The 18154-nt window shown below is 40.2% G+C and overlaps 1 pseudogene; it reads left to right on the top strand.

Moving 5' to 3' along the window:
* The first annotated feature begins 7213 nt into the window (after window positions 1–7213).
* On the top strand, window positions 7214–16607 carry LOC147434734 (uncharacterized; annotated as a pseudogene).
* The last annotated feature ends 1547 nt before the right edge of the window (window positions 16608–18154 follow it).

The following is an 18154-nucleotide window of genomic DNA, read 5'->3' as shown; positions in this document are numbered from 1 at the left end:
AAAGGCTTAGTCATTAGTCAATCGTACTTAGCGGGTAGAGGATCCCTTTTTTTACCCTACGACATCTTTCCAAGATGGATGACTAATCCATTTGGTGCTTGGGAGACATAGCTGCCGCAAGCATTTCTGCTCTTTAGTCCATTTCATTCTCCCAAAGTAGAGTGACAAATTCTACTTGGTGTTTGAGAGACGTCGTCATCACAAACATGATTCTAAGCATGCATACTAGTTAAATTTGTGCACAATTAAAAAGAGGACTAGTCATATAAGACAAAAACATGAGTCATTTAAAAGAAATTTGTACATTTTCTTACTCTAATGTAGCATTGTAAGCATTGACAAGGTTCATACTATCCTTAAGTTGTACTCCTTGCATCCATCTAGCATCTTCAAAAGGATAATTTTTGAACTTAATAAGATACCGCCGGATTATCTTACCATGTCGTAGTACCTTGTCTTCATGCCGAAGGACAGCTTCGGGTTGTAGCACCTCTTCTTGGTCTTCAACTTCGGGAGGGTCTTCAATAATTGGTTCAATTGGTGGCTCTCCTTTGTAGGGCTTAAGTAGGCTTACATGAAAGGCATTGTGTATAAGCCAATGGTTGGGCAACTTGAGTTGATAAGCCGTCTCATGGATAGGCTTCAAGATTTGGAAAGGACCATAGTATCTTTTTGCTAGTTTAGCATAATACTTTTGATGGCCCGTAGGATTTTTGCCCGTCGTTTGCCTTAATCGAGCCTTAGGAAACTTGAGTAAGACCCAATCATTTTCTTTGAACATTAAGGCTCTTCTGTGCTTATCAGCAACAGCTTTTTGCCTTTGTTGAGAGATGGCTATAGCCTTCCTAATCTTTTGAAAAGATTCTTGTAGGTCACGGCTATATTCATCGGCGGCGAAGATCTTCCCATGTACTTTGAGTAGCAAGGGACTTTTAGGTCTTCCCTCTATGATCTCGAAAGGTGCTTTCCCGGTAGAAGTATGGACAGTATTATTGTAGGCATACTCTACTAGAGGTAAATACTTTTCCCATTGTGAGCGTTGATCTACTTCGGTAACATAAGTCTTGAGTAGATCGAGTATCGTAAGATTGGCTATCTCACTTTGGCCATCCGTTTGTGGGTGATAGGCCAAAGAGAAATTCAATCTTGTTCCTAGATTTTCAAAGAGACCTTTCCAGAAATTACTGGTCATTCTAGGATCTCTATCTGACACGATGGATGTGGATAATCCATGGTGCTTGAAAATCTGAGATATGAAGAGAGTTGCCATTTGATGTGCCTTAATAGTCTTTTTGACAGGAATAAAATGTGCTTTCTTGCTAAACCTGTCAACTATTGTCCATATTCCTGTATTCCCATGGATAGACTTGGGTAATCCAAAGATGAAATCCATGTATATACTCTCCCATGGTGAATTTGGAATAGGCAATGGCTGGAGTAATCCAGGTTGCTTCCCTCTATCATACTTGGTCTTTTGGCATACTACACATTTTGAAACATACTCTTGTATGTCCACTTTCAGGGTAGGCCAATAGAAATACGTCTCTACTCCTCGGAGAGTAGGTTGAATACCTCTATGCCCTGCATATGGAGGAGCATGGGATTCATACATAACCTTCTCACAAAGGGAATGGGTAACACATAGCCTATTGCCGTGGAGAAGATAACCATCCTGCAAGGTGAATGGTTCCTCTTTCTTCCACAAAGCAAGGGCTGACATTATGTCTCTAAAGTCAGCGTCAGTAGCATACTCATCTATCATAGAGGATAGATCATTGTGAGTAGCTATAGACACCGCATTAACTTTTGGTCGTCGTGAAAGTGCATCGGCAACTTGATTGTGCTTACCAGCTATGTGAGCAATATGGAAATTAAATTGCGAAAGAAAATTTGCCCACCTCATTTGTTTGTCGGAAAGCTTGGTTTGCGTCATGAAATACTTGAGACTTTGGTGGTCGGTTCGTAGGATAAATGGAGTCCCCAATAGGTAGTGCTTCCATGTGTCTAGGGCATGTAGAACAGCTAAAAGCTCTTTCTCATAAATGCCCAAGACTCGTTCATCACTATTGAGCCTTCGGCTCTCATATGCTATGGCATGCCCTTCTTGAAGCAAAACCGCTCCAAGGCAATCACCACACGCATCACATTGGACCTCAAATGGCTTTGAGAGATCCGGAAGCACGAGGACTGGTTGGGAAGTAAGCTTCTCTTTGAGTTTTTCAAAAGCTTTTTGCTCCTTAGCAGTCCATACAAACTTAACGTTCTTCTTTGTTAAGTCGTGCAGTGGTCCTGCTACTTGAGAGAATTTTGCTATGGAGCGTCTATAGTATGCACACATACCAATAAAGCTTCTTAGCTCATGTAGATTCCTTGGGTTAGGCCATGATTTTATTACCTCTAACTTTGATGGATCCATACGAATACCATCGTGAGAGATAATATGACCTAGATATTGAATCTCTTGAAGGAAGAATTCACTTTTCTTTTGGTTGAGAAAAAGTTTGTTCTCCCTCAAGGCTTGAAAAATCACTTGGAGATGTTGCTTATGTTCCTCCAAAGACTTGGAGTAGATGATGATATCATCAAAGAACACTCCAGTGAATTTACGATATGGTCTAAAAATTTTCTCCATGAGACGCTGGTGCATTAGTCAAGCCAAAAGGCATGACTAGATATTCATAAAGACCAAATGTTGTGCAAAACGCGGTCTTTAGGATATCTTCATCCACTATCCTTATTTGATGATAGCCACTCTTAACGTCAATCCTACTGAAGTAGGTAGAGCCTTGTAGCTTATCAAACAGATCTTCTACCCGAGGCACGGGAAATCTGTTTTTGATAGTGATATGGTTTAGTGCTCGATAGTCCACACACATACGGTATGTACCATCTTTCTTTTGCACTAAAAGGACTGGAGAACAAAAGGGAGAGGAACTAGGCCTCACCATCCCTTTGTCTACCAATTCCTGTACTTGCCTCATAATCTCCTCTTGTTGAGCTTGTGAGACTCGATAAGGAGGTTTGTTAGGCGGCGAGCTTCCTGGAAGGAGCTCAATACGATGGTCATCATCCCCTCGTTTTGGAGGTAGGTCCATAGGGATATCATCGATGAACACATCTTGGAATCCTTTTAGAAAAGTAGACAAGTCTAACTCTTCTTGATTCCTATCATTTTCATTTGATAAAATATTATTAGCTTTTAGAGACTCTTTGACATAAATCATGTACGCAGAAACTGAGCTCTTCATTGATTTATCAAAAGAAAGAGGATTTACAAGTGGAATACTGCGACCACGCTCACTAGCATCTATATACATGTTCTTTCCCTTGTAGGTGAAGTAAATTCTCCTTTCAGGGAACTTCATGTTGGCAGCCATGCGATCAAACCATGGTGCCCCTAGGATAACATTCTGATGTTGGAGAGGAGAGATGAAGAAGTCTTCTTTGTTGACATAGCTTTGGACATGAAGCCTCAACTTCCCAATCAAGGGAGTAACAGAGGCTTGTTGTCCCTTGAAAGTTGCATCGGCTGTTACTATATCTCCCATCTCAAAAGCTTGAATGCCCAACTTGGTGGCCAACTCTATTGATATGAAGTTGAGAGTAGAGCCTGGGTCAAACAAGATGAAGGCATCATGCTCTCTTACCTTTCCCCACGCATAGGAAAGTGATGATCCTTTGCAATGACCATCCTCTTTTGGAGCTTCGATGGTGGAAGCCCTAGGAGTCTCATTGCGAGTATTCTTCTTGGGGCAAGAACGATAGTCATGTCCTTGCTCTCCACACTTGAAACACTTATGGTCCTTGTGAAAAGCTTCAAGCTCTTCAGGAGAGAGTTTGTTTTTACCTTTGTAAACTCCCTTCTCCTTGGACCGATTGTTGTTGTTGTTGTTGTTGTTGTTGGAAGTGCCTTGGGAATTATTTTGAGCATTGGATTTCCCCTTTGCATCATTTTTATCTTTGTTTTCCATGGGCTTGGCATTACGTCTAGCCCCTTGATGGAAGTTGATGCGTGAAGCAACCATGGTGTGGTGGATTACTTCGGTAATAGTACCGGGCCGTTGAGAGTTGATGTATTCGGCCATCTCTTCAGGTAATCCCGCACAGAATTGCTGTCTTTGTTCGGCAAAGTCTATCTTTTGAAAGACAGTAGCTTTGAGATGTAAATCCCAAAACTTGTCTACATACTTGTTGATAGACTCATGAGAGAGAAGCTTCAAGCCGCGCCATTCGGTAAGAACTTTATCTTTAGTATCACTTGGAAGAAATTGCTTCATGATGGAAACTCGTAGAGTTTTCCATGTCTTTGGGGCTTCTCCATTGACACGAAGGCTAGCCCACCATTGACGAGCTGATTTTTGGAAGTGCATAGCTACATGGCGTAGCTTGGAGGACTCTGTGAAGCCCTCGTCCCCAAAGGCCGCATCAAATTGCTGGATGAAGGCCAACACTTTGTCGGTAGCACCAAAGGTGCCATCATAGGTGAGAAAAGAGATACTCTTTCCTCCCTCCTTGAACTTCTTTAGCTTTTGTGACCTTCGCCATGCAGGAAATGATTTGCGATGTCCTCCCCTCTTGTATTCTCTAGGAGAATAGCCATAACTTTCATCGGAAGAGGAGGAAGGTGAAGAAGAAGGAGAAGAGGGTGACCTCTTCCTAGCCCTTTTCTTCCTTTGTTTCCTCTCTTGCATTTCAGAGTGATGAGGAGAAGAACTATAGGTTGCTCTTTTCCTCTTGGGAGGAGTAGGCGATCGTCTAGACCGCCATCTTCGTGGAGCCACATCTTCAGAAGAACTTAGATTGTCATTTCTTTCTTTCTCTTTGGATTCCTCCTCTCGAATGGGAGAGAGTCTTCTTTTGGGGGTCTCTTCAAGAGGCCTCCTAAGCTCTCTCTCCTCTGGGAGAGGAAGGGAAATTCCATAAGCATGAAGTTGTTGAGTAACTTCGGCTTGCAAAACAGGGTTGCCCATAGCTTGTTTCAACCTAGTGACGAGATAATTCACAAACATGGGAGCATCATCATTAGCACCTTCATGTGCAAAATCAAAGCTATCAATGTTCATTCTACTCTCTTGATTATTGTCAGCCATGTTAACAAAATTTATGTTTATACTTAGTGTATGCTTTGGCAATACAAAACCTTAGTTGCCACTCCTCTTAGCCTTTGAATATCGGCTCTTAAGTACCTACACCCACGGCTCAAAGTGGTTAATTATAGAGAGTAGAGGAGTAGGTCTAACATAGCAGAGTTGCCAAGGGTTAGCTCCTTTCGGACTTCTTATGGCTCAATAATGGTAAAGCCATAGGCAAGTCTAGAAAGACTCCATTATTAAGTCCAAAGCTCCCGAGGTGTGCACCATCCCCCACATAGTGGGCTCAACAAAACCGATAATAGATCCCAATTCCACTTACCCTATTATAATTAACAACATCAACCATTTATAGGCTACTTAAGGACCTCTCTTCTTAAGCAAGAAAAGAGAAACCAAATGCTCTGATACCAATGTAATGGAATTTGCCTATTCAATTTGAGAGTAGCGGAATCTAATGAGAGTACTTTCAAGAAATGATTTTGTGGGCATAGCGGGTTGACATAATTGAAGATAGCAACATACTCATAGCAATTAGTTAACTTGGCATAGACAATACTTTTGCAAGAGAGAGAATTTAGAGAACATGACAACAGTTGAGGACCGGATTTATGTGGAGCCGGTCCCCCCTCCAATAGGCATTTGTATTATGATTTCTCCCATAAAGAGAGACTTGTTACAATACATTCTTTGTGTTCCTTGTGACCTAGGTGAAGCAATGAAGATGGAAAGCTTCATGCATCACCATCATAGCATAACCTAAACTTGAAGAAAGCTTTAACTATACCAAGCCTCAGTCCCAAGACCTCAAACACCTTCGAAGGTGGAGAGAGCTAGCAGGGAATGAGGGTAGGAAAGAGGAAGAAGAAACATTTCGTAGGAGAAAGAATTAGTTCCTCACTTATCATACTCTTGTTGCTAGCATACATAATAACATAGTAATGAAGAAGAAGGAGATGGCAAGCTTAAGCATTGAAGCATGGCTCTTGGTTGGATTTGCACTCCATAGCCAAGAGTGTTGGTGTAGGCTCTCAACCTTTACTTGCTTGGAGAGGGAGCTCTTCCACTTTGCATAGCACACAATGAGAGTGCTTGTGAGTGTGTGTGGGTGAGTATACCCCCTAAGCACCCCCCTAGCTTGCTTGGGTCGACCTCCCCTTGTAGCTCATGCTTGAAGCTCATTGGACCCCTCCAGGCCTAGCCAATCACAAGCAGAAGCCATTACAAGCAACAGGGATAGCCTTGGGACAAGTGTCCCCCTTTCCCCTTTGAGAGAGAGGACTTGATAAATGCAAAAACAATTAGATAATTCAAGTAATTTATCATTGGACCCCTTTGAAGCCTAGCCAATAGGCTTCAAGCAACACATGAAGGTAACATGGGTAGGGATCTGACATGTGTCCTTGCTGCCTCTTCAAGCTGGGGCTTCCCTTGTGAGTGTGAGTGTGTGTTCTCTCTCTAATCCCTAGGAAAAGGGCTCGCCCCCCCCCTCTTGTAGGGATGCTTTTGACTTTAGGAGCTCAAGCACCTTAGTCATCAAGCATGACAAAGCACTTGGACTAGGGGGTATTCCCACAAGCATCTCAGGCAAGCATGTCAAGGCACCTCAAGCACCTTAATCAAGCGGCAAGTCAAGCACCTCAAGCATGGAGTAAGTCAAGCACCTCAAGCACGACAAGCACCTCAAGCAGGTCAAGCACCTCGAGCTTGGGCCGGGTTCCCACCTCAAGCTCAGCCCTAGCTTACCTAAGGTCAAAGGAATTTTACACACATTATTGGAGGTCTTCAATGAAGCTAACCCTAAGGTCTTATGCTCCATTGGTTAGCCTTGCTCTTGATAGAACTTCTCCCATTTGGGCCCCTTTACTATTGGCCCCGTGTTGAGATAGACCTATAAGCACATATCTATATCTTAACACTTGTTCCCGTTTATTCTCCCACATTAAGTGATCAATTTAATATGAGAAAATCATTTGGGTTGGTTAGATATTAGATTTTATGACAAAAGATGCACAAAGTGTGCTTTGCCATGAAAACAAATGATTTTCTTTGACTATCTTCCTATTCAAAATCTGTTAAAGCTTATATCTTCTTCTCCTACCACGTGCCGCGATATCTTGTGTATGTGGTGTCACAAGGACAGATGGTTGAATCGGTCGACCATAGATTTACCTATGGTTATTGATGAATTTTGGGATAGTGCGAAGTGTAAGGATCTTCAAGACTTTTGGAACCCAGCTTCAACCTTTGAGCTTCCTGTTTTTTTGTGAAAGAGGTAGACACTCTTACAAGGCATGGCCATTAACATATGCTGCTGAGAAGTTATCCTTGAATTGGAATGAGGATCAACAAATGTATGTTTTTACATGCAAGTCATGTCGTAGATTGATCAAAAGCCCGAAGAATACCGTCAAGGTATCTCCCTTCTTTCAAACCATTGAATTCTTGCTCATTTTTGGAAATTTTATATACTTTTGTATCTTGATTGGCTCTTTTTCTATTATGATTGTTAGGGAGATCCTCGAAACTTTGCACTATTGCTCCATTGGGACGGTTTTCAATCATAAAAAACGACACAAAAAAATTGCGGGGTTGTGGAAATTAGAGTTTTGAACTCTAAAAGAACTCTATTTTACATCCTATACCGATTTTATTTATCCCTTTCAATTGTAAGAAGATTATTGGAGCCTCTGGAGACCTTTTTCATGTGTTTTTGTAGCCACTAGTGAGGGAGTTAGAGAAATTATATGTAGATGTATTTCAAGTTAATTTCAACTATCCTTCTGACTTGATTGATGCGGCATTGGTCTCCTCAACGGACATCAGATTGCGTGCAATGGTAATGATGGTCACTGGAGACCACCCTGCTCAATGCAAGACTGGGCTATTTAAGGATGGTGGACAACACTTTTGTTGTAGGGACAAGGCATCTTCCACTTTGGATTCATCAAGCTCAAGCTTTCAAGGGAGATATCTCTATGACAAAAATTGCTTCCAATATCGTTATCCATCTCCAAAGAGAAGTATAGTTGAAATGCAGGCTGCCTTGTCTCGATCTATTAGAGTAACTTCTCAAACTCAACGTGAAGAGATACTAAAGAGTGTGGGGCTGAGTGGAAAATCAAGCTTATGGAGATTATATGAGCTTTATGGCTTTGTCTTTTCATCGGATCTTGTCTATGACACAGTGCACATTCTCTCATTGAATGTTTTTCAAAAGTATTTATCATTGCTTACTGAGTGCTTATTGAGTATTGGATGTGTACCTCCATGGCTTGAGGAGAAGGACATAGTCCAAGTGAAAGAGTTTGTGGATGAAGAATCTTCCTCTTGTCGACTAGCATATGTTGTTGTTCGAGAGGTAGACTCTACTCTAAAGCGAGTATGGCTAACAAAACTTCAAGCAACAAATAGTAGCTATGCCCAATAGAGAACGACTCCTGAAGATGAGGATTGGAAGCTTATATCAACTTGCTCATCAGTAGTCCAAGGGTGGAAAGTTTTAGAGCAAACAAGAGTTATAGATCAAGATGGAAAAGTGAAGTTCCTACCATGTATGTCGTAGCAGGCATGATATGCATCAAAATGGATATTATTTATCTCTTGCTCTATGTAGAAGCTATGCATTTATATTGCTTTTTTTCAATTTTCATGAATAATTTTAGAGACATGTTATTTTATTAAAAGTTTAAAGTGGTGTCAATTTTTTAATTTGTATTTATATTATACTTTTATTTATCACAAAGCTTAGATGTCTTTTTAATAGTATTTAAGTGGTGTCAATTTTTTTCTGAATTCATAGCTTAGATGGCTGAGAATGATGTCCCTATCCCTTCATTCGACGACATCTTTTGCCCACCCGAACCAAAGTTAAGAGAGCCAAATAGAATGTATGGAAAGAATGTATTTCGACGAGCAACATAGAGGGCTCTTAAACAACTATAGGATGGTTAGAGGATGGTTTAAGAACTATCCTTTTGTGGACAATTTGTGCCACAATCGCCTTGAGCAAAAGAAAATTCACAATCTTATTTCAACCAAGATCGATGAATTAATACCTTTGAAGTTTGGATTTGGCAAGGCAACCTACCAATGGGAGGAGACAATATTTATTAGTTTGTGCTGACCTATGCTCAATTGCAACGAAAATATGATAAGAAGAAGACTATAAATGATGTAAGTGTGTATATATTTTGTAAGCATAAAGATATTTGGCTTCATAGGGGCCTTATGAAAGAAATGAACTAAACTCATCTTACTTTTCAAGGCACATGGCACCGCAAAAAAAAGAAAATGGTGGTACTATTGCTTTGAAAGGTTCAACCATAGAGGTTATACTTATATTTTGACCTTTCTTTCTTATGTTAAATGTATATGCCATGTGTTTACTTACTTATGCGTTTGTATAGGTGTCTAGCATTGAGCTAGTAGATGTAAACACTAAATTATGCTATGATGTGGGAGAGGAGACTTATGTGGATTGTATGCCATTGGCGATACAAAATCAAGTTGATGGCACATCGAGATTAATTGGTTCATTGAAAATGGTGAGTCTTTTCATAACTTCATGAATTGATTTTCTTTACAAGAATTATGAACAAAATTTAGTACTTTCATGTTCCTAAGTTTAAAATTGAAGTCTTATGAAATGTTTTATCCATTATAGAGACAAGATTTTTTCTCTATGTGAAAGAAAACCGAAAGTTTCAAATCTTCATTGCAGGAACAGGTATATGTTTTTCTCAAGTAATATCGATACATAAAAAGTAAACGATCATTAAAAAAAAAATTGTGTACTTTTTTTTGTCTTCTATAGGAATTTTAGTTTGAAGACCTCAATTTAGATAATGTGGATGGATCTTTTTTGTCTTTTGGAGCATTGTTATCAAATGGCAATGTAAAAAGAGTCAAAGCCATTCCAGAGCAAAAAGAAAGTCTTTTGAGTGACATGCCATTGACGGTAATGCCACTAATGGCATATGTGTTTTGTTTTTACACATAAAGATGCTTATATATGTTTTATATTTTTTTAACGTTAGTTGGGATATGAGACTGTAGATTCTGTTTCATCATCATGTCAAGCAAATAATCACAAGGCTTCACAAAAAAGTACTAGAGAGAGAAAGGTGACAATCTCTACTTCAATAAAGTTTTAAATATTCTTTCTTTGATCACTTGTACTCAATGTAATAAGGTGCATAGTTTTTGTTAAAGTTCTTCAAGAAGATTACATATTTTGTTCGTGGGATATTTAACAGATTAGTGCAAAGCTTAAAGAGTCTCTTGCTACTAAGCTTGGAAAATAATCTTCCAAGAAAAAGAAAACAAAGGTAGTGTTAAAAGTTAATTTACATGTGTAAGCAATAATCCAAATCACTTAATATTAAGCTCTTTTTGTTAAAATTTTTAGGATGAGAAATGCATTGCAGGTGACATATCGAATGTGTATGTTCCAAATTTTGATGAAGTAATTCTCATCTTTTTTATATTTAGTTCTTTTGTTATCATACATATAAAATGTGTTTTCATAAAACCCTTTGTTTATAGTAGTAAGTTATATGTTTATGTAGGCTTCATCTTTAAATGTGGAGGAGGAGCATACTATTCTCCTTAAATACTTTGATCTGCAGACAATTGATGACATCTATCTAGTTTTAAAAGCTAGTTACTACAAGATTAAAAGGGAGGAGAGCTCATTTTTTGAGCAAAAGAGAGGTTTAAGTTTGGAGGGAATGAGAGTGAATTTGGTGAGGTGGTTGGTTGATAGTGGGAGGGTTATCATCATGAGTTGACTTTTGATGAAGTGAAAGTTGTTCTTATGTAAGGGCTCAAGTGCAGAACAGACCATGTTGAGCATCATATTTTCATGTTATTTGTCATTCGTTTGGTGATTGAACATTTTATTGTTTTAGAATCAATTGATTATCTCTTTTGAGATGATGATGTTATTTTTTATTTGCAAAGAGAATAAAGTTCAATGTTTAAATGTAGTCACTTTAAATCATAGGTTTGACAAGAGTTTCAAGAGAAATCCACTTGATTATGAGTAGTTTTATTGTTAACTTTTATGTGATAGAAATGTTATAAAATACTTGATCTTCTTTTATTCAAAGTTGTTAGTTTATTGATTAGTGTAATGTGTGTTATAGTGGATCATCCAAAAATGAAGCAAAGATAATAGATTGGTCGGTTTAAAGGCTAAAAAATGATTAATATATATCTATAGATCAATCAATTTGTTTATTTTTGTAAAAAATAAATTCAAATGTCCAATCAATTTTCTATATGTAAAATTTTGTAGGATGTCCCTCCAATTTTCTATATAGCAATTTTTTATGGACGTCAGTCTAATTTTCTATATGTAAAATTTTGTAGGACGTCCCTCCAATTTTCTATATAGCAAGTTTTTATGGACGTCTATCTAATTTTCTATATGTAAAAGTTCCAATGAAAGCCTCTTCTAATTTCCTAGATACACTACCTAGGAAATGTTCCATTTTCTCTACATTGCACTTTTTCTAGTTTTGATTATATCAATCTAGAAAAGAATATAGAAATTTCTTTTCTTTTTAATATATAGAAAACGTTTCAAAAGTTCTTATGAAGTGTCGAGGAGAGGAACTAGTGAGTGGGCATTGGGTGCCATTTACGACACACATTCCGAAGATAATTTTTTTCATGACTACCTAAAGTAATCCTTGCCTGTGTGTGTGTGTGTGTGTGTGTGTGTGAGAGAGAGAGAGAGAGAGATAGCCGAGTGGGGGTACTTGCGATACGACTCTAGCCACAGTCTCTCTCTACCCGATACGGCTCTAGCCCCAGTCTCTCTCTGTTGTGTTGTGTTGTTTGTGGAGTCATAGCTTGCTAGGCGTGCCGAGGCATGTGCAATGGTGGAGTTGGGGAGGTGGGACTAGACAACATGAGAGGAAAACAGATATCGTGAGGCAAATTTTTGGAGGGACATCAGTCAACGCAGGCCTTTTTGTAATGCATTGGTTGAGTGGAGGGGGCAAGACCAGATGGCATACAGGCCACACCCATCGATGGGGAGGCCAACTTTCTGTGAGCGTGATGAAGGGGGTTAGGAGCGTTGTGTAGGCGAATGCCAAGGCCAAGGGATGTACTGAGCGTAGAGTGTGGCTAGTAGCCCCGACGTGGTGCTTTGCTCCTTGACATGTCGAGAAAGAGGTTATGAGGAATCTCAAAAAGAGGATGACTCCTCTTGATGAGATGTAACTAGAGAGCCAGTAGGAGGTAGTAGAGGATACTCGATTTCAAAAAAACCCACAATGATTTGAAAGCATCCACTTAATTATTATCTTTGTAATGAATAGATCTTATTAAACAATCAAGAAATTGCGCTTTTTTAAAACATAAGCCTCCCTTTTTCATTAGCAAAAAGGAAGGCCTCACCCCTTTGGGGCATGCCAAAAAGGGATAGGAAGTTATACTTGCTTGATGTGCATGTTCTATTTGTGTAGTGATGAGGCACGGTTGCATGCAAGAGTAACAAATATGCATGCCAAATGTGGATTTTTAGCCCACTATGTGTTTTCTTTTAATGCTTGTGGATCGGAATGTCAATGTCAGATGTTGCCAAAGTGCAAGTTACAAAAGTGATTATGTAGTGCTTTAAGTGCTCTTTAAGTCTGTCTTATGGCTCACTAGTTGAATTTCGGACAGGGAAGTTGTGACCATTTTGAGATTTTTTGGGGGTCAAGTTGCAATTTTTGGGCCAGCTTTGGAATGTGTGCACTCGAAGTCGATTTCGGTTCGCAAGGCTTTTGCTTGATAGCCTCTAATGTGAGCTTCGAAGTATGCTTTTACGGCGCTCAAAATGGATTCCATTTGCTCAAGTTATGCTCAATTTGAATAGGCTTTGCGGTTTTCAAATTCCGTCACGATGGGGAGAAGCAATGAGAGGGTGGGAACATTTGTAGTCTTGCGGACCAAAATGGATGTTTGGAAGTGGCTGACAAGATCGGACATTAACCGAGAATTTATGAGAAGGAATTTGAGATAATTTGATCAACTATGGCCAATAAATCATTTTGTGGTCATTTTTTGGGTTTTTATAAGCTCAAGGGGGGAGGACTCCCTGGTGCTACCATGTGTCGGTTTTAGTCCCATATTGTGAAAATGTAGAGAAGAGACGCATACATAGGTAATAGAGGGCTACCCCCCTCATAAGCATCCAAAGGGGTATCCCCCTCCCTCACCCACGAGCTCACAAAGGAGCTCGCCAGCTATGGTCGTCTACGTAATGGCTATGCATGCACATGCCTTAGAGGCCTAGTGGCAATGATGTCTGATGGAGCTGCCACCCATAGTAAGACGGGGAATAAATAGAAATGAGCATGGAATAAATAAGACGGGGAAGACCTCTCAAGGGGGGGGGGGGGGGAGAAGAAGGGTCGAAGATAAGCTTAAAAAGGGTAGACTTTTTTCTCTCACTCACTCTCTTGATTTCTTTTGTGAAGGTGAAGAGAAAGAAGGGCAAAGATAATCTCTCTCATTCTCGATCTCTTGAGTGGTGAAGAAGCTTAAGGGAAGAGTCCTCTCACTTACTCTCTCAAGAGGATGACGAAGACCTCTATCTTGTTCTCGTTTTGCTCTTGAGGATGGCGAAGGAGCTCAAGGAGAAGAAGGGTTGAAGAAGAAGTAGAGGAAGCTTGAGAAAAGGGGAAAATCTTTGCACTCTTTCTCTCTCATGTGTGGTGACAAAAGGGAAGAAGGGCAAAGTTTGTGAGTTCAAAATTCTTGGATCTGAAGTTGAAGATCAACAAGATTAATAGAATCAAGTTTTTCTCTAGCTCCGAGGTGAAGAAGGGCAATTAATAGGGAAGACAAGAGGGTAATCTCGGTTTTGGTTTGGAATTTGTTGGAATTAGGGTTGCAGGGAAACACACACAACTTGGAGAAGATGAAGAAGTTCAAGGCACACAACAGAGAGTATATTGCTTAATGCACATTGGAAAGATAAGTTAGCCCTAGAATGATGGGCGTATATACAATGCACGGGGGGGTTTAGTGATGGAAAAAATGCCCGGTGATCATAAGTGTGTTCACACACGTCACTACTTCCTATATGGTAACATAGCTCCCCTAGGAGTGATGCGGTGAATGAGAGTTGGCACATAGTGTATAAGTAAGTGCCATGCCCTGAGGACATGATCAATCCACAAAGAGGAGTAATCCCAAAGCTTTGCAGAAAGCTTCGAACTTCTCACCAGGCAATGCATTTTTTAATAAATTTACAAGTTGTCATGTGTTGGCACATAAGTCAAGCTGATCTTTCCTCCTGCTGAGAGTCTCTCTCTGACATAGAGATAACGCAGTGTGAGGCGAGCCGATGCGTTCGGAGCACGAGTGCAGTGTGCAGGAGAGTGTATGCTCTGTGTGGGTGGATCTATAGTGGATAATACACCACTGCTTCTTACTGCTTTATGTATTAAAGAATAAGGTTAGTGTACAGAGATGGGCGGTGCCCGCCGCTCGGCCAATATGGTATGCACCCTCACAATCTCCCACTTGAAGGCCATAGTGGCCCAAGTAGCCTATGTTAGTACAAACATGTACAAATGTGAAGCATCATGATGCTTCATCCTATGCCTATCATCTCAATGCAATGTGCAAACCGCTTTGTAGCTAAGCTCTTCGCAAGAGGGTTGTCATCCATGTGAACTTTGGCTAAGTCAATGTGTCGGCTAGCCAAAATTTAATGTATCACATGATACCTAACCTTGAAGTGTTTTAACTTGGAATGAAACACAGGGTTCTTTGCTAACAAAATTGCACTCTTACCGTCATAATGTAACACTGGAATCTGGTGTACACCAAGATCTCCCACTAACCGAGATATCCATACAGCTTCCTTGCTAGCACTAGAAACTTCAACATACTCAGCCTCAGTGGTGGAAGATGAAGTGCAATTTTGGAGACATGATCTCCAAGAGCCTGCCGCTCTAGCAAACAAGAAAACGTAGCTAGATTTGGATCTCCTAGTGTCCACACAACCCGTATAATCCGAATCAATGTATCCAACTATGGATACATCACTGTTCCCAAAGCGTAAGCACTTGTTGGGACCCTTGATGTATCTCAAGGTATGTTTCACTGCTTCCCAATTCTTTTTGCCCTGATTTCTATATACCTACTGACCACTCCCACTGCAAATGCAATATCTGGTCCGTGCTAACCATGGCGAACATGAGACTTCCAAGTGTTGAAGAACATGGCACCTTTTCCATCTCTACCTTTTCAACATCCAATTTGGGACAATCTTTCTTGCTAAGTTGTACATATGCATCCATTGGGGTACTGAATGATTTCCCCCCTTTCATGTTAAAACGTTGCAAGACCTGTGAATATACTCATCCTGTGATAGTTAAAGTATTCCACGCTTACAATCTCTCTTGATACGCATACCAATAAAATAATGTGCATCACCCAAATCCTCCATGGCAAACATCCTGCTTAAGGCATCCTTGAGAAGTGCAATCTCATCTTTTGATTTCTCGGCTATAAGCATATCATCCACGTACAAGATGAGAATGATGAGGGAACCATCGTTCAACATCCTCGTCTATAAGGAGTGATCCTCTTGGCTCCGTACATAACCTTGGGATTGATTGTACTTATCAAAATTGATGTATGATTGTCTTGAACCTTGCTTTAAACCATACAAAGCTTTCTTGAGTCTACACACCAATTCTGCCCTTGTTGGCTTTTCAAGCTTGATCTCAAAACCTTCTAGCTGCTTCATGTAGACACCTTCTTCAAGATGCCTGTGAAGAAATGCCGTCTTCACATCCATTTGGACCAATTCCATGTCCTCAATGGCTACTAAACCAAGCATAAGACATAGTGTATTCATCTTCACTACTGGAGAAAAATCCTCGTCAAAAGGGATCTTCTGTTGTGTACTTCTTTTTGTACACCCATTTGCAAGGCAATGCCTATGCGCCCTCTGGTAACTCTGTCAATCCCCAAGTTTCATTGGCTAAACTTAAGTTATACTTAGATTGCATAGCCTACTCCCACTTTACTCTATCTTCCATTTGAATAGCTTCTTTGTAACAAGTGGGCTCATCACAGTTAGTGACTAACACATAGTCTAATCCTGGCTCAAACCGCCCAGGGGCACGAGATACATGCATAGATCTCCTCACTGCCTGACTACTTGATTCCAGTCTCTCTGGAGCACCACTAGTGGTAGGAACATCACCAGTAGACTGAATTGGTTTTTCCAAATTTGGGGAGGTTACATTGTCAAATTTGACTTTCCAATATTTGACCTCTTTCATAGGCTGTCTATGCATTTTAGACTCGTTGAATATCACTTGTGAGCTGCAAATAACCTTTCTAGATTCCAAATGCTAGATACAATATCCCATCTCTCCATCTACACCATAACCAATGAAGATGCACTTGTGTGACTTGGGATCTAGCTTCTTGCAAAGTTCTTTGGAAATGTGTGAGACTGCTTCACACCTAAAAACACGTAATCTATCATAAGTTGTCTTCTTGCCAATCCACATCTCCTGCGGAATCTTAACGGAGTACTAGGAAATCTATTTATGATGTGTATAGCTTTCATAACAGCCTCTCCCCAAAACTCAAGAGGTAACTCGCCATAGATAACATGGTTGTGACTCTTTCTTGAATCGTGTGATTCATACGCTTAGTGATGCCATTTTGAGCAGGTGTTAGTGCAGTGTAGTAAACTATCACTGAATCCCTCGTTTGCCATAGAAATTCTTGAATTGTGTGGACACATACTCTCCACCATTGTCATTTCAAAAATCTTTGAGCTTTCTACCAGATTGGTTCTCAACCATGGCTAATAATTTTGGAATGTAGCAAACACTTTGTCTTTCCCGTTCAAGAGGTAGACCCACACCTTCCGAGTAGAGTAATCTATAATGTCAGGAAATATAGTGCTTCCCCTAGAGATTTGTGCTGCATAGGCCCACATAAATCACTATGAACCAAGTTTAGAGGGTTTCTTAACTCTCGATGTAATGGCAAGGAAGTTTACCTAGTTTGCTTGCCATAACATAAATTGAAATCAGAATAGTTTAACACAGTTAGTTCATATGGTCTAGCCGGCTATGCCACAACTCAGTGGAAGGCTTCTTGGCTACATAAACAAAACTCTCTTTGGCTGAAGAGACATATAAAGAGTATAATGAACTTGATTTGTGACCTTTAATGACAACCAAATTTGCCTTATGCACCATCCAAGAACCATTCCCGACAACAATAGTATAGCCTAGAGCATCAAGCGGACCAAACTCCACGTGTAATGTCAATGCAAAACCTGCTACCCCTTGACCAGAAAGCGATCTACGATTGGATCTCCAATGCTAACGTCGCATGTAATTTCAATGCCGAATCTACGCCTCTGAGCAATGTGCTAAAAAAAATGCGTCCCTCGAGAGACGGCTAGCACAAAGAGTAGCTACTCTTCGTTTCCCACTAATCAAGAAAAATCCTGTCTCGCGGAGGAAATACATGGTCAAAATCCACAGGTGTATGCATCAATAAACCACAAAAGACATACATCCAATCTCTATCTGTCTAAGAATAATGTCGATGTCATAAAAATTGATGTCAGAGATGTTGAAGAGAGTTGATTGCAAACCCAAGGTGGTTGAGTAGAGTCGATGCCAAAAAACCAAGATCGAGTAGAGTCGATATCAAATCCATATGTGCACACATGGTATGTGTGTTGATGTCGAAGAGCGGATGTCGGATATCTGGAACCGGAGAGACGAAGCTGATGTTGGAGAAGCCCACACACTCTATGTGTGGTAATGTTTCTACTCTCTCTCTCTCTCTCTATGCACAAACGTGGAGAAGTTCTCTCTCTCACTCACTCTTTCTCACACACACACACACACACACACACACACAAACACACTTTAGCGCTGCAAAAAAGAATCCCAACGATGCCTCTTTTGCTTCCTATTGTGTTATCTTCAGAGTCGCTCTTAGCATTAAAATTAACGTTCACACCTTCAAAAGCTGCCAACATCATGTCGATTGCTTCTATAGCACTC

The sequence above is a fragment of the Adiantum capillus-veneris genome, chromosome 19, assembly GCF_014529385.1.
Source record: "Adiantum capillus-veneris isolate H3 chromosome 19, ASM1452938v2, whole genome shotgun sequence".
Taxonomy (NCBI): domain Eukaryota; kingdom Viridiplantae; phylum Streptophyta; class Polypodiopsida; order Polypodiales; family Pteridaceae; genus Adiantum; species Adiantum capillus-veneris.
The sequence above is the reverse complement of the archived record's forward strand: the minus strand, read 5'-3'. Positions and strand labels throughout refer to the sequence as shown.